The following is a 19955-nucleotide window of genomic DNA, read 5'->3' as shown; positions in this document are numbered from 1 at the left end:
CCGCACACATTCTCCGTACACATTCTCTGTGCACACATAGTCTCCCTCCACACACATTCTCTGCCCATTACTCACATTTCCCATAAACTTACATTGGACTCACTACTCGTTATGAATACCCGAGTATTAGGAGCTACTCGTAACGAGTAGGGTGAGTCAGAGTATTTCACTACTACTTCTCGGAGTGTTGGCACGCTCTTTTGTACATTGAAATTTAATCTTCAAATTGAAATTTTTATAATATATATGTACTGCTCAAAAAAATAAAGGGAATTGTTTAGTGTTCCCTTTATTTTTTGAGTAGTATATATATATATATATATATATATATATACAGTATATATGACTATCTTTCCAATATATTTTTCTTCTCATCATGAACTTAGAAGCCAGGGAGTTGGCCTGGAAGGGTCAGGTTGAGGGTATCTTTGATATTAGTGATGCATTGGTCACATATTCTTAGCATAGCCTCAGAAATCACTAGCCTCCATAAAACACTGACTAAGACCTGGTAGAACATCAAGATTCTGGAGGAGTACAGTAAATTGTGGTTTATTTGAAGAGGATTGAGAATTAAGATTTTTCCAGCCTGGGAAGCCGACCTTAACTTTAAAAGGACATAGGAGGCCGGCCTTTTAAAATGTTCATCTACTTTGATTAATATGCTCATAGTATGCTCATAGTACATGATCGCAATCTATTGATTAAATTAAAGGAGGATATTAAGGACAAGAAAACCAAATTGAATGCTTTTGATACACAGAAGTTTGTTGAGCCATTTCAACAGAGTCTTAAGGAAACTATTGACTACTTTGAAAAGAAGGTGATACAAAGAAAGAAATGCAAATTCATGCATGACAAAATGGATTTCGTTGACAAATAAGACATTGAAGTGGTCACACCATGGCAACAAAAGATCAACTAGATTCAATAAAGACAACTACCAAAATCCAAATCCAACCTCTTTGGCTGGTGATTCCACTACCAGTGATTTTTTATCCTCAGGAGCAAGCGACCAGGAAGGCGCAGCAGGAGGGGCCAACAGAAGTGTTCTGTCATGATCCAGGACGGGGTTTCGCTTTGGCCCGTCCTGGTCTGATTGGGGGTTAATTGTTCCGCCTCTCCCTGGCAGAGGGCGGCTATTTAATGCTCACTGGACCTAGGTCCGGTGTCAGTTATACTCCTGCCCTCGGCTGAGTTAGTTGACCTTGTGCTTACGTGTGCCTTGTGCCTGCTATCTTGCTTGCTTGTTTGGTTTTGATCCAGTTCTGTCCCTGTTACGAGTTCTGCCTGTCCCTCTTGTACTGCGCTACCTCTCGTGTATGACTCTCTGCTTGTGACCCGACTTATCTCTGCTCGTCCCCTTGGTACCGCGTCACCCTCTTGTGCATGAATTTTGGCTTTGTCTGACCTCCCATCTGTTTACCCCTCCTGTACCTCGCTGTCCATACTGTGAATGACCTCCGTTTTGCCCGACTCTGAGTTTTCTGTCTTCTCTGAAAGCAGGACGCTAAGCCCCGCCCCTTGGCAGTCACATAACCGTAGGTCCCGTGCCTGCTTGTTAAATTTCATCACTAAGGTCCTGTGCACCTATACTTTCTAGCTATCCTTGTCCCCAGGGGTCCCTACAATGCGGGTGAGTCCCTGCTCAGCGGAGGCTGTACGCCGGCGCTGTCAGGATCCTGATATTATAACTGACCAATACCATTTTTTTTTCTCTGCTCCCATTCTCCTGTGTATGTGATGGATCTTATGCACGCTCTTTCTGAGCAGGTTAAACACCTGGCCCAGATGTCTCAGAAACTCCTTGGAGAACGAGTCCTGGCTCAGTCTCAGCAGCTAGACACTGTGCAGGGGGTTTTTTCATCGGGGGCTCGGGATGTTACACTAGTTTCCCCTGAGTCTCCAGTGAAGTTACCAGATACCTTTTCTGGAATTAAAAATGAGTTCAGAGTTTTCAAGGAGGGCTATAAGCTTTTTTTTCCTTAAGACCACACTCTTCTGGGGATGAAAGTCAGAGAGTGGAGGTCATTATGTCTCTGTTAAGGGGAGCCGCCCAAGCTTGGGCTTTCTCCCTTCCGACCTCGGCCCCTGAGCGTATGACGGTAGTGGCATTTTTTAAGGCCCTGGGGCATATTTATGATGAGCCTGATCATATGCGTATGGCTGAGGACATGGTGATGAGTGTGTGCCAGGGAAAGCACTCAGCCGAGTGGTTTTGTACAGAATTCAGACGCTGGGCTGCTGATGTCTGTTGGAATGATGCCGCCCGCCGGGGTTTGTTCCGTAGAGGCCTGTCTGAATATCTGAAAGATGCTTTGGCTCTCCACCGTCTTCCTGATTCCCTGGAGGAGGCTATGACACAGGCCGTCCGAATGGATCGCCGGCTACGGGAGAGGGGAGTGATGCAAAGTGAAAGACCGTTATTCTCCCAAGGAAGGGGAGCCAGTCCTATATTGGAGATCGCGGAGATGGAATCATAGAATCGTAGAGTTGGAAGGGACCTCTGGGGCCATCTGGTCCAACCCCCTGCTCAAAGCAGGATTCGCTAAATCATCTGTTGTGAGTTCATTTTTCCCTTCACCATTGAGGTCTGATGAACTCCCTCCTCTAGTGAAGGAAGGTAGTGAGACTGATTACCAAACACCTGGGCAGCTAGATGATGACTGGGTGGCTGGAATTGAGGACTGGATATAAGGCTGCCGATGCCCTTCTTCCTGGCTGGTGATTTTCCTGCTGGATTCTTGGAGACGAGTCTGATTCCGGCATCTCAAAGCTACGTTTTCCTGCTCTGCTTTGTACTCTTCAGTTTTGTTTTTGTTTTGCCTTGTTTTTTGGGAGTTCTGCCATCCCCGGCCGGGGGTGAGCTGAATTCCATTTTTGTCTCTGATCTGTTGATATTTTGCTCTGTCTTCAGAATATACCTGAGTGCTGATATAGTCTTTTGAAGCCTAGCGACTTCAGGGCCTGTTTTTCCTATCAGTCGGTTGGCTCATTTTGATAGGGTTTTTGCGGATGGCAGACAGCAGCTTTCCTATCCTGTCCTATGTAGTTAGCTTGGGCCCCATCATTTGCTCAACCTATCTTTCTATCTGTGTTAGTGTTTTCATCTTGCGTCACCGTCATTATATGTTGGGGGCTGCCTATTGCTTTGGGGTCTGCTCTGGGGCAGTTTAGTTTTTCACCTTTCTGTCTTTAGGCTATATAGTTCTCCGGCTGTGATCGAGGGGTCTAGGGCACCGTATGAACCCCCGCGGCTACTGCTAGATGTTGTGGATAGGTTCAGGGGTCTGCAATCCGATAGCTGCCAACCTCTCTGGCTTTTCTGGACTTAGCTGGTATTTTGTTTTTTCCTCCTTCGGTGACTCATCATAACAATCATCCCAGTCAGATGTCTTTCCAGCCTCTGTTTGAAGACTTCCATTGAAGGAGAACTCACCACTTCTCGTGGCAGCCTGTTCCACTCATTGATCACTCTAACTGTCAAAAAGTTTTTTCTAATATCTAATCTGTGTCTCCTCCCATTCAGTTTCATCCCATTGCTTCTGTTCTTTCCTTGTGCAAATGAGAATAAAGTTGATCCTTCTACAATGTGACAGCCCTTTAGATATTTGTAGACAGCTATTAAGTCTCCTCTCAGTCTTCTCTTTTGCAAACTAAACATTCCCAAATCCTGCAACCTTTCCTCATAAGACAGGGTTTGCAGACCGGTCACCATTCTGGTCGCTCTTTTCTGAACTTGCTCCAGTTTGTTGATGTCTTTTTTAAAATGTGGTGCCCAAAACTGGACACAATATTCCAGATGAGGTCTGACCAAAGAGGAGTAGAGGGAAATAATGACTTCACGTGATCTAGACTGTATGCTTCTGTTAATACATCCTAGAATTGCATTTGCCTTTTTTGCTGCTGCATCACACTGTTGACTCATATTCAGTCTGTGATCTATTAGTATACCCAAGTCTTTTTCACATGAGCTGTCACTTAGCCCTATTCCTCCCATTCTGTATATGCTTTTTTCATTTTTATTGCCCAGATGTAGTACTTTGCATTTCTCCCTGTTAAAAACAATTCTGTTAGTTGCTGCCCACTTCTCCAGTTTATTTATATCTTTTTGAATCCTCTCTCTGTCTTCTCTAGTATTAGCTATCCCTCCTAGCTTTGTGTCATCAGCAAATTTAATCAGTTTATCCTCAATTCCTTCATCTAAATCGTTGATAAAGATGTTGAACAATACAGGGCCCAGGACAGAGCCCTGTGGTACCCCACTTGAGACATTCTTCCAACTGGATGTGCAGCCATTTACGACCACTCTTTGGGTCCGATCACTAAGCCAGTTATGAATCCACCTAACAGTTGCCTTGTCCATTCCATACTTAGTCATTTTTTCAATAAGGATTGTATGAGAGACTTTGTCAAATGCTTTGCTGAAGTCAAGATATACTATATCTACAGCATTTCCTTGATCCACCCAATCAGTGATACCGTCATAGAAGGAAATTAAGTTAGTCTGACATGACTTATTAGTTACAAACCCATTCTGACTCTGTTTAATCACTTCATTCTTATCCAGGTATTGACATACATATTGTTTAATAATTTGTTCAAAGATCTTTCCTGGTATAGAAGTCAGACTCACCGGCCTATAGTTGCCTGGGTCCACCTTCTTCCCCTTTTTGAAGATAGGAACAACATTTGCTCTTCTCCAGTCTTCTGGCACTTCTCCTGTTCTCCAAGAATTTTCAAAGATTATGGAGAGGGTTCAAAAATTTCTTCTGCTATCTCCTTCAGTGCTCCGGGGTGTAATTCATCTGGACCTGGAGACTTGAATTCATTTAGGTTAGCTAAGTGTTTCCTCACTATCTTTCTGTTTTTAGATATCCTGGATTCTTCTATTCCCTTAATAGGACAGTGAATAACAGTTGATGTTACTTTTCCTTTCTGAGAGAAAACAGATGCAAAATAGGAATTTAAAAGTTCAGCCTTCTCAACATCCTGTCTAACCATTTCATCATTTTCGTCCTGTAAAAATCCGATAGCATCTTTTACTTTTCTTTTACTTTTGACATATCCCCAAAATCCTTTATTATTGCTTTTGACATCTCTTGCAAGCCTCAATTCATTTTCAGCTTTAGATAATCTGATTTGTGCCCTGCAGGTTTTGCAGACAGCATTATATTCTTCTTTAGATATGCCTCCCTCTTTCCATTTTATAAACATTTTTTTCTTCCTTTTTAGCATGTCCTTAAGTTCTGTGTTCATCCATCCTGGTTTCCTTAAATGCTTCCTATTCTTCCCTCTTTTCGGAATTGTTAACAACTGTGCTTTGAGAATTTCATTTTTCAAGATTTCCCATCCTTCCTGGACATTTTTGTCTTTAAGGATATCCAGCCATTGGATCCCTCCAATTCTCTTTCTGAATCCTTTAAAATCTGCCTTTCTGAAATCTAACCTTGACGTCTGAGTCTTCACAGGTCTTCCGCCTCTAGTTATCCAAAATTCTAAAATAGCATGGTCGCTACCTCCTAGGGTCCCAGCCACTTTTACCTCCTCAACCATTTCCTCCCTGTTTATAAGGATTAGATCCAAGGTAGCAGTTCCCCTTGTTTTCTCCCCTACCTTTTGGAAGATAAAGTTGTCAGCAAGAGAGGATAAGAATTTCCTTGACCTGTTAGTTTTGCCTGAGAGAGATTCCCAACAAATGTCTGGATAGTTGAAATCTCCCATGACAACTATGTCATATTTTTTGGAGAACTTGGCCATTTGATGCATAAAGAGTTCATCCATATCTTCAGCTTACACAGGCGGCCTGTAGTAAATGCCTACAATGGTGTCCTTTCCATTGTTCTGTCCTTGTATTCTTACCCAAACAGTTTCCACAGAACTCCCAGTCTCTGAAGCTTCAATCTCTGTGCAGATATACGCGTTTCTAACATACAATACAACACCTCCTCCTCGAGGAACCATCGACCTCAAGGAAAGTGAAAGGAGACAACGGCGCGTGGGAAAAGGCTGTTTTCACTGTGGCGATTGTGGACATTGGAGAAAGGTGTGCCCCTCCCGTCCACTAACCAAGCGACTGAGCACGGGTGATTGTCGTGGAGGTCACCCAGGCTATGAGGTACCTTTTTCTGCCTTCTCTAAAATGTTGTTGAAGGGGAACTTTGTTGTGGGAGTGTCTCCACATCCACTTCTGCCTTCGTGGATTGCGGATCAGCATTGAACTTTATTGACTCTGATTTGGTATCCAGGTGTAAGTTATTTAAAGTTAGGTTGGAGACTCCTATTCACATTATGGCCATTGACAAAACACCATTGGTAAAGAATGACATTATGTTTCGTACTGAAGAGTTTCTCCTTAAAGTGAGTTCCTTGCACCAGGAAAGTATTTCATGTTTTGTGATGGACAACCTGCCTGCGGGACTGGTGTTGGGGTCCCCCTGGTTACAATTGCATAATCCTGCAATTAATTGGGAATGTCGGGACATTGTTAAATGGGGTCCCTATTGTTCTGAGAAATGTCTTGATACTGTGTCTGTGTCGTCTGTGGGTCTGGAAGGTATTCTGGAGTGCCTGATAGACTATATGGATGTTTTCTCCGAAAAAGAGGCTGAGGTTTTACCACCACACCTCCCATTTGATTGTGCCATTGACCTGGTTCCAGGTGCTAAATTGCCCAAGGCCCGCGTATAACCTTTCGAATCCAGAACGGGCTGCGATGAAGGAGTATATTTCCGAAAGCCTCCGTAAGGGACACATTCGTCCTTCTGTTTCTCCTGTGGGGGCGGGGTTCTTTTTTGTAAAGAAAAAAAGACGGTGGTTTACGCCCATGCCTCGATTTTCGTGAGTTAAATAAGATAACTGTGAGGAATACGTATCCCCTTCCACTTATTCCTGATTTATACAACCAATTGTCCGGAGCTAAGTGGTTTTCAAAATTAGATCTACGGGGAGCGTATAACCTTATCCGAGTCTGAGACGGAGATGAATGGAAAACCTCTTTTCTCACTACTGAAGGGTTGTTTGAAAATCTGGTCATGCCTTTCGGCTTGACCAATGCTCCAGCGGTCTTCCAAAACTTCATAAATCACGTGTTCTCTGACTTTATTGGACGTTTTTTGGTGGTATATTTGGATGACATATTGATCTATTCTCCTGATAAACAGACTCACATTGGTCATGTTCGGGCAGTTCTCCAAAGGCTCCGGGAGAACTGTCTCTTTGCTAAACTGGAAAAATGTTTGTTTTTTCATTCAGGAACTGTCGCTTCTGGGGTTCATCGTGTCTGCTGAAGGGTATCGCATGGATCCTAATAAGGTGCAGGCCATTGTCGAGTGGGTTCAACCTTGTGATTTGAAGGTTCTGCAGCGTTTCCTAGGATTCGCCAATTACTATCGCAAATTTATAAAGGGGTTCTCACAGGTGGTTAAACCCCTCACAGACATGACTCAAAAGGGGGCCGATATCAAGAATTGGTCAACCGCAGCGGTAGCGGCATTTCAGTTTTTGAAAACATGTTTCATGTTGGCCCCGTTTCTTGTTCAACCGGACCCGTTTGAACCATTTATTGTTGAGGTAGATGCCTCAGAGGTGGGGGTGGGGGCGGTATTGTCCCAGGGACCCGCCACTTTGACCAATTTAAGACCTTGCGCCTTTTTCTCAAAGAAATTCTCTCCTGCGGAGAGAAACTATGATGTGGGAAATCAAGAACTTCTTGCCGTTAAGTTGGCCTTTGAAGAATGGAGGCATTTTTTGGAGGGGGCTGTCCATCCAATAACCGTAATTATGGACCACAAAAACCTAGCTTATATTGAGTCAGCTAAGAGGTTGACACCTAGACAGGCTAGATGGTCACTTTTTTTTCCCGATTCAAATTCTCGATCACTTTTTGGCCATGATCTAAAAATGTCAGAGCAGATGCCTTGTCACGCAGTCTAGATCCGGTGTCCCCCCCGGAACCTCCATCCTCCATTCTTCAGCCTGGGGTGGTGGTGGCAGGTATTTCGAAAATGTTGGAACGAGAGATTCGGGAAGCCCAGTCTCTTGCACCGCCGGCTGAGCCGTTGGACAAACTTTTTGTGCCAGCTCAGCTTTGCCTTGAGGTCCTCCGGGCGTTCCATGACTCAGTTCTGGGTGGACATCCAAGGATCTCGGCTACCCGGAAGGCCATTGCTGGAGTATTCTGGTGGTCTGCTTTAGCCTCTGATGTTGGGGAATATGTGTCTGCTTGTGATGCTTGTGCCCGTGCAAAAAAACCCTATAACCGGCCGGCCGGGGAATTGGTACCACTGCCAATTCATGAGAGACCATGGACGCATTTGTCCTTGGATTTCATCACCAACCTTCCCCCCTCCAAGGGTAATACCGTCGACTGGGTTGTGGTGGACAGGTTTAGTATGCAGGCACACTTTGTACCTTTGGCAGCTCTACCTAATGTGGAAACATTGTCCAGATTGTTTGTTGAGCATATGGTGCGGTTGCATGGGGTACCCTTGAATGTGGTGTCTGATAGAGGAGTGCAATTTGTTTCCAGATTTTGGAGGGCTTTTTGTAAAAGGTTGGGTATTGGTCTGTCCTTTTCATCCGCTTATCATCCAGAGACTAATGGGCAGACCGAGCGGACCTATCAATCTCTGGAGCAAATTTTGCATTGCTTGACCTCACACCGACAAGATGATTGGTGTTCTGTGTTACCGGTGGCTGAGTTTGCATTTAACAACCGCGTTAACCAGTCTACGGGTACATCTCCCTTTTTCTGCAATTATGGGTTTCATCCTCATTTTGGAGAATTTTCCCATTTGAATTCTGGGTGTCCTGGGGCGGATGAGATGATCCAGCGGTTGGGGGAGGTATGGCGAGAGGTCCAGAGTAATACTACGAAGGCCCAGGACAAATTTAAATTTTTTGCGGACAAAAAACGATCCTCGGGACCGGTGTTTCAGATTGGGGATAAGGTATGGTTGTCCACCAAGAATATAAGACTCAAGGTCCCCTCTGCGAAGCATGGACCCAAGTTTATCAGTCGTTAAGAAATTACCGAGGCAGTTAACCCGGTGGCTTTCGGTTGCGTCTCCCACCATCTCTGCGGATCCCAAATGTTTTTCATAAGGCCCTTTTGAAACCTGTGAGGTCTGCTGGGGAGGGATCATCAGCTTCCCCAACACCAGTTTTGGTAGATGGGCAGTCGGAGTACGAGGTGGAGCGAATTGTCGACTCCATATTGGTCCGTCATGCCCTTCAATATCTGGTACATTGGAAGGGCTACGGTCCTGAAGAACGCTCATGGGTTCCTGCTCGATCGGTTCATGCGGATCGGTTGGTCCTGGCCGTTCACGCAAAGTACCCTGAGAGACCTGGGGGTCCAGCGGCCCCCCATTGAGAGTAGGGTACTGTCATGATCCAGGACGGGGTTTCGCTTTGGCCCGTCCTGGTCTGATTGGGGGTTAATTGTTCTGCCTCTCCCTGGCAGAGGGCGGCTATTTAATGCTCACTGGACCTAGGTCCGGTGTCAGTTATACTCCTGCCCTCGGCTGAGTTAGTTGACCTTGTGCATACGTGTGCCTTGTGCCTGATATCTTGCTTGCTTGTTTGGTTTTGATCCGGTTCTGTCCCTGTTACGAGTTCTGCCTGTTCCTCTTGTACTGCGCTACCTCTCGTGTATGACTCTCTGCTTGTGACCCGACTTATCTCTGCTCGTCCCCTTGGTACCACGTCGCCCTCTTGTGTATGACCTTTGGCTTTGTCTGACCTCCCATCCGTTTACCCCTCCTGTACCTCGCTGTCCGTACTGTGAATGACCTCCGTTTTGCCCGACTCTGAGTTTTCTGTCTTCTCTGAAAGCAGGACGCTAAGCCTCGCCCCTTGGCAGTCACATGACCATAGGTCCCATGCCGGCTTGTTAAACTTCATCACTCAGGTCCTGTGCACCTATACTTTCTAGCTATCCTGGTCCCCAGGGGTCCCTACAGTGCGGGTGAGTCCCTGCTCAGCGGAGGCTGTATGCCGGCGCTGTCAGGATCCTGATATGTTCTAAATCAAAGGAAGAGAGGCCAGCACTACAGGGATTTGTCTCCAACGTACAAGAGGGAACTGAGACAGAAGAGAAAGAAATAATGCCGACAGACAATGCCAATGTAGATAATTTACAAATTACCGTTTATACTCGAATATAAGCTGAGATTTTCAGCCCATTTTTTGGGGCTGAAAGTCCCCCTCTCGGCTTATATTCGAGTCATATACACCAAGGGGTCATAGGGGGAGGGGGGGCGGGGGTGCCAGGTCATACTTACCCGTCCTGACGCTGTCTCTTGAGCCCCCAGCTTCTCCGCGCTCTCTCTTCCTGCCTTCAGCGGTCACATGGTACCGCTCATTAAAACTCATGAATATGTGCATATTCATGAGTTTTAATGAGCGGTATTACATGACCGCTGAACGCAGGAAGAGAGAGTGCGGAGAAGCTGGGGGCTCAAGAGACAGCGTCAGGACGGGTAAGTATAGCATTACTCACCTGCACTGTGCCCCCTGCAGTCTGAACGTCACTAACCGATGACGTGGCAGATAGCGGTGAGCAGCCATGGACGCAGGACAGGTGAGTATCTGACACCCAGTGACGGAGAGGTGAGTATGTCATTTTTTTTATTTTTACATGCAGCAGCGGCAGCACATGGGGGAATAATCTAAGGAGCTTCTTATGGGGTCAGCATATGGGGGAATTATCTAAGGAGCTTCTTATGGGGTCAGCATATGGGGGAATAATCTAAGGAGCTTCTTATGGGGTCAGCATATGGGGGAATAATCTAAGGAGCTTCTTATGGGGTCAGCATATGGGGGAATAATCTATGGAGCTTCTTCTGGGGACACCATATGGGGGAATAATCTATAGAGTATTTCCCACCCTAGGCTTATACTCGAGTCAATAAGTTTTCCCATTTTTTTGTGGCAAAATTAGGGGGGTTGGCTTATACTCGGATCAGCTTATACTCGAGTTTATACGGTATTAATTTATCTGAATACACCCTATCAGATATTGAGAGATCTCTCTTGTCTAAAGGATTGTCGTCTTTACCCATGAATACGTTAGCTAGGTTCACTTTGATCAAAGACCTATATTTGTTTTGCAGACAGTTGACCTTTAAGTTACTTTATCATCAACCCTCGATCATCAACTTCCTACCCTCGGATGAGAGGCAAACTTTCAGTGATCTTTTGGACTTACTGCAGGAAAATGAAGGGTCAGGAAATGCTAATAGCAGTCTATAGAGGTTGCCTTCAGAAGCTACACCCTCTTTCTTACATTTTCCAGTAGTCCAGATTTTTTTATTTTACTGTCAGCAGGAACATTTCCAAACTAAAACTGGATGGGCACCAGTGGGAAAATTTAGGAATTAAAGAAGATAGGCCCTGTGCAACTCAAAAAAAGACACCCTTTATAATAAAGGAAGCTGATAAGGGTGGAAATATTGTCTTATGGCCTTTTGAGATGTACATGAGGGAAGTCAAGCATCAACTTACTAATATCCATTGTTACCAGACATTACCATCGGACCCCACAACCACTTTCAAAAAGAAATTAGACCAACTGTTTCTGTCTGCCACGCATAACAGCATATTGACCAAAAAAGAATTTACCATTCTTACGACATTGCATCCGGTTGTTCCAACTATGTACATGCCTCCAAAGGTGCATAAGTCCAAACAAGAGCCACCAGGTAGGCCTATTGTTGCAGACATTGGTATTCTCTTTGAACGTCCCTGCATCTACCTGCATCATATCTTACAGCCTTCTTTACCTCATTAGGTTCCTATATCCAGGATACATCTCATCTGATACGGCAACGGAAGGACATCACGGTCCCGTCTAACATTTTTCTTGTAACTATGGATGTAGAATCGCTCTACACACATGTATAAACCATGAAATTGGCATTGGAGCGGTTTTCTTTTTCCTCAAGCAGCAGATTTCAGGTGATCGTAGACATCATTCTTTTGTCCTAGATCTCTTGATTTTTGTGCTCTTGAAGAGCTATCTTGTGTTCAACCATGTTTTCTACAAGCAAATTACTGGCATGGCAATGGATGCTTGCTGTGCTCTCTCCTATGCTAATCTCTTCAAGGATGTATCCGAAAAAGAAACGAATGAACCCAAATTCATAAAAATATAACAATCTTTATTAAATAGCAAAAGACATACATAACATGCAAGTTAAAAAAGTGGGAAACCCAAAGAAGGCACCACCGCCCACATCCCTAATAGTAAGAGGTTGCATATATCCAAAAACCCCAGTACTTGCTTTTCGTTGCTAGATAGCAATGAGAAGATGTCCCTAAGACTGCAAAATGTAATTTCAAACAAATCACCAGTCCTATACAAATAGTACCTGCAGTGCAAAAAGATGAAATATACCTCCTGTGGGTGATGATGCCAGCCCCAACGCACGTTTCAGCGTTCAGCCTTCTTCCGGGGTTGACATCACACCAGCAAGTGCATATCGTTATATTGGGACCGCTCCAATAAAAAGTCTTCTAACAAATCCATTTATCTTATGTTAACTCCAATAGGTTGTATAGTTAACCATGGCCGAGCTTGTTAACACCCCAAATCTACAGGAACCAATAGTTTAACAGGGGTGTGCCTAATCTAAATAATGGGCAATATTGATGAGGATAGTCAGAGAGATGTTACAGATTTTTCTGATTAATACAACTTTATATGTATATGTTTTTGCGTATATGATCTTACGGTAGCATTATATGTGATTATATGATTAGGTGTAATATTTGATGTTACACGCATGTAATAGTATGCCCTGGCGATATATAGGGTTACAGGTGGTTGTATTAGTCTATACTTACTACAGTAACTTATATACGATTTATAAAAACGATTTGAATATCCATAGGAATGATTTGAATGTTCCATACTGTCTTATATAGAATCAGAAGCTGCTATCGTATGCTATGTTATTCAATCTTGTAGAACTTGCTGTTTATAAATCTCTTAATATTATTGCGTTAAGTTAGGATATTGATGTATGGCATCTGATATTAGGGCGTTATTTCTATATATATCCCACTTTAGGCTGGTGAACTCATAGCACTTATAGTTTCCTTCTGTGATCTAGGCTCTCCTTTTGGCTGCCCTAGGTGTACACTGTGCGCGCGCACCTGCCGGGCGACTCCTGGGGCATTGCCTGACGTGGCGTCTCACGTCGAGTCCCGCCTACGTCACACGTGGGCGGGGTTTGGCTCGCGGCCCGGGACTCGGCGTTCAGCCGCGTCGCGCGGTTCTCCGGGGCTGCCATCCTATCCTCTATCTCAACACACATTAGTCATGGTGATATTTCTGAGATTCATTTGATGAGATTCATCTCAGGTTGGGAGCCGTAATTGAACATTTATCCTTTTTGGAAACCTATTCACAGCACCGTGTTAGTTATTAGAGCTTCTTAAATATTTGACTTGGACATGCACATTGTGGTTCTTCATATTCCATGCACCCATTTGGCAGGCTATTTTGTAAATTGATAAAAATCTTTTAGCCATATGGACAATTATTTTACACGTGCCTTCACACAATTTTAGATTAATTATTTCCTGTGCATGGGAAATATTTCAGTCATCCAAGCACTCATGAAGGGGCATACATGCATCGATAAGCATCAGAGTTGAATATCCATTTACTTGTATACCTCATATTCATATCAAATATTATGATATTATGTATGCCTCACTTGAATCAATAAACAATCTACTTCACCACTATTTTAATGATATGTTTTTATTTTAATATCCTACAAATAATTCTTCTTTCACTTTTAGAGAGTTCTTTCATGTCTCACTATGGTATTGGTCAGTGCACACAGCTTGCACACTAGTCTGCCCTCTCACATTATTCCCTTCAAACCCCCCCTCTCCCGTCCCCCAATCCCTCCCTTTTCCCTTCACCTTTTTATATTTTTTATTTTTTTTTATAACTTTTTATTATTTTCATATAATTCCATCACATTCCGCAGTCACCTATTTTCACTTGGGAAGCAGGGTAACCCGATCGCAGGGGAGCGCAAAGGAAAGGGAGAAGCTTGAAAGGTTTTCTTCTTTATTAAGTTCCACTACGTGTTTCAGGTGGCTTGCCACCTGATGAAGACGGAGGTTATCCATTGAAACGCGTAATGGAACTAAATAAAGAAGAAAACCTTTCAAGCTTCTCCCTTTCCTTTGCGCTCCCCTGCGATCTGGTTACCCTGCTTCCCATGTTTATATCCTCTCTAGAGGCACCCGACAGGAGCAGCATCGGATTACTATTACCAGCGCCCTGAGACCTGTCAGCCTGGCGCTCCATATATCTGTCTCACTCTGACTATTTCACCTATTTTCACTTGTCATATTCAACAAAAAGTTTTTCACTAATAGTACACTTTTATGCACCACATTATAATATTATCAATATTATATTATATTTATATTTCTCTATTACACCAGAACCAGAAACACTTTGTATGTGGTCAAATATATTATTTTTATTTTTGTCACCAGTATTTATTATTCTTTTTTTTTAGCTATGTATATCCCCAACAAGCAAATAAATAAGCTTTCTTAGTTACACCAGAATTAATAAAAGTTCCACTTATTTAGATATGTCCAAAATAGGTCTTAATGTATATATTTAGATATTTGTTGGTTTTGTCTGTAGTATGAATAAACCAATGATTTTATTTAATCTCCTTTTACACCTTGGTCATAACTTAGTATCATTGTACAGGCAATTAATAATCCCTTATAGAATTACTAGCTGTTTCCAGCCAGCTAACGCTCGGCACGCTCATTGCTATCTAATTAATGCTGCTGGTGATTAAACTAAAGTAAATAATGACAACATTCAATAGCGCTTATGCAGGTGGTAAATTAAATTAAAATGAAGTAAATAACAAAAATAATCATCAATAATCTGAATAATACTAATGATACATTTTATTCACAGTGTAAAATCTAAAACAAACTGGATTCAGTAAGATGTAAGTTTTGGGATGGCGGGATTATGAGCGGCAATGTGGTAGGGGAGCAGGATTATGAGCGGTAATGTGGTGGGGGGCAGGATTATGTGTGGTAATGTGTTGGGGGGCGGGATTATGTGTGGTAATGTGGTGGGGGGGCAGGATTATGTGTGGTGATGTGGTGGGGGGCTGGATTATGTGTGGTAATGTGGTGGGGGGGCGGGATTATGTGTGGTAATGTGGTGGGGAGTGGGATTATGTGTGGTAATGTGGTGGGGGGCAGGATTATGTGTGGTGATGTGGTGGGGGCTGGATTATGTGTGGTAATGTGGTGGGGGGTGGAATTATGTGTGGTAATGTGGTGGGGGCGAGATTATGTGCGGTAATGTGGTGGGGGCAGAATTATGTGTGGTGATGTGGTGGGGGCGGGATTATGTGCGGTAATGTGGTGGGGGGTGGGATTATGTGTGGTAATGTGGTGGGGGGCGGGATTATGTGTGGTAATGTGGTGGGGGTGGGGTTATGTGTGGTAATGTGGTGGGGGGAAGGATTATGTGTGGTGATGTGGTAGGGAGATTATGTGTGGTGATTTGGTGAGGGGGCAGGATTGTGTGTGGTGATGTGGTGGGTGCGGGATTGTGTGTGGTGATGTGGTGGGGGGTGGGATTGTGTGTGGTGATGTGGTGGGGGGGTGGGATTGTGTGTGGTGATGTGGTGGGGGGCGGGAGTGTGTGTGGTGATGTGGTGGGGGGGCGGGATTGTGTGTGGTGATGTGGTGGGGGCGGGATTGTGTGTGGTAATGTGGTGGGGGGGCGGGATTGTATGTGGTAATGTGGTGTGGGGCGGGATTGTGTGTGGTAATGTGGTGGGGGGGTGGGATTATGTGTGGTAATGTGGTGGGGGGCGGGATTATGTGTGGTAATGTGGTGGGGGTGGGGTTATGTGTGGTAATGTGGTGGGGGGAAGGATTATGTGTGGTGATGTGGTAGGGAGATTATGTGTGGTGATTTGGTGAGGGGGCAGGATTGTGTGTGGTGATGTGGTGGGTGGCGGGATTGTGTGTGGTGATGTGGTGGGGGGCGGGATTGTGTGTGGTGATGTGGTGGGGGGGCGGGATTGTGTGTGGTGATGTGGTGGGGGGCGGGAGTGTGTGTGGTGATGTGGTGGGGGGGCGGGATTGTGTGTGGTGATGTGGTGGGGGCGGGATTGTGTGTGGTAATGTGGTGGGGGGCGGGATTGTATGTGGTAATGTGGTGTGGGGCGGGATTGTGTGTTGTAAAGAGGTGTGGGGCGGGATTGTGTGTGGTAATGTGGTGGGGGGCAGGATTGTGTGTGGTAATGTGGTGGGGGGGCGGGATTGTGTGTGGTAATGTGGTGGGGGGCGGGATTATGTGTGGTAATGTGGTGGGGGCAGAGCTACTGTGCAGGGGGTGGGATTAGCGAGTAATCACAATGCCTCTTATATATATAGATTTCTCCTCATACAGACGTGTATATATATATTTTTCCTCATACAGACGTGTATATATATATTTCTCCTCATACAGATGTGTACATAGATATTTCTCCTCATACAGACGAGTATATATATATTTCTCCTCATACAGACGTGTACATATATATTTCCCCTCATACAGACGTGTATATATATATATATATATATATTTCTCCTCATACAGACGTGTATATATTTTTCTCCTCATACAGACGTGTACATATATATTTCTCCTCATACAGATGTGTACATATATATTTCTCCTCATACAGACGTGTATATATATTTTTCTCCTTATGCAGACGTGTACATATATATTTCTCCTCATACAGACATGTACATATATATTTCTCCTCATACAGTCATGTATATATTTCTCATCATACAGACGTGTATATAAATATTTCTCCTCATACAGACGGGTACATATATATTTCTCCTCATACAGACGTGTACATATATATTTCTCCTCATACAGACGTGTATATATATATTTCTCCTCATACAGACGTGCATATATATTTCTCCTCATACAGACATGTATATATATATATTTCTCCTCTTACAAACATGTATATATATATATATTTCTCCTCATACAGATGTGTATATATATATATATATATATTTCTCCTCTTATAGATGTGTACATATATATTTCTCCTCATACAGACTTGTACATATTTATTTCTCCTCATACAGACGTGTGTATATATATATATATATATTTCTCCTCTTACAGACATGTACATATATATTTCTCCTCATACAGACGTTTACATATATATTTCTCCTCATACAGACGTGTACATATATATTTCTCCTCTTACAGACGTGTATATATATATATTTCTCCTCTTACAGATATGTACATATATATTTCTCCTCATACAGACGTGTACATATATATTTCTCCTCATACAGACGTGTACATATATATTTCTCCTCTTACAGACGTGTACATATATATTTCTCCTCATACAGACGTGTACATATATATTTCTCCTCTTACAGACGTGTACATATTTATTTCTCCTCATACAGACGTGTATATATATATTTCTCCTCATACAGACGTGTACATATATATTTCTCCTCTTACAGACGTGTACATATATATTTCTCCTCATACAGACTTGTACATATTTATTTCTCCTCATACAGACGTGTATATATATATTTCTCCTCATACAGACGTGTACATATATATTTCTCCTCATACAGACGTGTACATATATATTTCTTCTCATACAGACGTGTATATATATATTTCTCCTCATACACACGTGTATATTTATTTTTCTCTTCACACAGACGTGTACATATATATTTCTCCTCATACAGACATGTATATACATTTTTCTCCTCATACAGACGTGTATATATATATATATTTTTCCTCATACAGACGTGTACATATATACAGTATTTCTCCTCATACAGACGTGTATATATATATTTCTCCTCATACAGACGTGTATATATTTTTCTCCTCATACAGACGTGTACATATATATTTCTCCTCATAAAGACGTGTGTATATATATATATATATATTTCTCCTCATACAGACGTGTATATATTTTTCTCCTCATACAGACGTGTACATATATATTTCTCCTCATACAGACATGTATATACATTTTTCTCCTCATACAGACGTGTATATATATATATTTCTCCTAATTCAGACGTGTACATATATATTTCTCCTCATACAGACGTGTGTATATATATATATATTTCTCCTAATACAGACATGTACATATATATTTCTCCTCATACAGACGTGTATATATATATATATTTCTCCTAATACAGACGTGTACATATATATTTCTCCTCATACAGATGTGTATATATATATTTCTCCTCATACAGACGTATATATATATTTCTCCTCATACAGACGTGTACATATATATTTCTCCTCATACAGACGTGTACATATATATTTCTCCTCATACAGACGTATATATATACAGTATTTCTCCTCATACAGATGTGTATATATATTTTTCTCCTCATACAGACTTGTACATATATATTTCTCCTCATACAGATGTGTATATATATATATATATATATTTCTCCTCATACAGACGTGTACATATATATTTCTCCTCATACAGACGTGTACATATATATTTCTCCTCATACAGACGTGTATATATATATTTCTCCTCATACAGACGTATATATATATTTCTCCTCATACAGACGTGTACATATATATTTCTCCTCATACAGACGTGTACATATATATTTCTCCTCATGCAGACGTATATATATATACAGTATTTCTCCTCATACAGATGTGTATAGATATTTTTCTCCTCATACAGACTTGTACATATATATTTCTCATACAGACTTGTACATATATATTTCTCCTCATACAGATGTGTATATATATATATATATATATTTCTCCTCATACAGACGTGTACATATATATTTCTCCTCATACAGACGTGTATATATATATATATATTTCTCCTCATACAGACATGTATATATATATATATATATATATTTCTCCTCATACAGATGTGTACATATATTTTTCTCCTCATACAGATGTGTACATATATTTTTCTCCTCATACAGATGTGTATAATGGTAATGTGGTGGGGGCGGAGCTACTGTGTAGGGGGTGGGATTAACTCGTAATCACGATGCCTCTTATATATATAGATGCCCCATCAGAAGTCCTCCCTTTGCATATCAGTTGGCTGCCCAGTGCACAGGTGTTGAATATACTTACTTGGCTAACCTCTAAAATGCATGCATCATTCTTTGTGGGTCTCTCTAGTGCATGTGCGCGACAAGCTCAGTGAATAAAATAGCTGTATAATTAAGCACATGCGCATAAGATTCATGCAGCTGTTCTAGAGCAAGCGCATTTGGATCTATTGAATACTCTTAATATGGCGTTTGTCATCCATTGAAAACAGGCATAGCACATGCACTTAATATACTCCTTGGTCATTGTTTTTCTTGGTCCATGCGCAATATACATGTTTGTGGCGCATGCACAGTTTGCACTGTCAACAAACTTTATAAACGTCCCATTTATTGAACACTGACAACATGGGTTGTCCATGCTGAAAGGACACGCAGCTCCCACCGGCCAGTAATCACAGTTATTGATGATTTTACAAGTGTTTTTTCTTACTCTAACAATGCATATATACCCACCACATCCAATGTAAAGTGGACACTTCCTCTGAAAAGCCACAGATGTTGGTGGTGATAGAAGTAGGGTCTGGCTCCTCCCTAAATTTCTTTTCAGCCTACATGACTCCATATATATTTACCTTTATGTCAGCAGGTTTGAACCCCAAATGTTCCACACAGATGCAATTTATTTTAAGCAATTACTTTTATTGCCTATAGCAATTTTCATATCTTTTTGCATCTGAGATCACTTTTAGGGCTTTTTAATTTAGGCAATCCCTGCTGCACTCTGG

The sequence above is a fragment of the Dendrobates tinctorius genome, unplaced genomic scaffold, assembly GCF_039654945.1.
Source record: "Dendrobates tinctorius isolate UK_male_01 unplaced genomic scaffold, ASM3965494v1 ptg000016l, whole genome shotgun sequence".
NCBI classification, from domain to species: Eukaryota; Metazoa; Chordata; class Amphibia; order Anura; family Dendrobatidae; genus Dendrobates; species Dendrobates tinctorius.
This window is presented reverse-complemented; position numbering follows the sequence as displayed.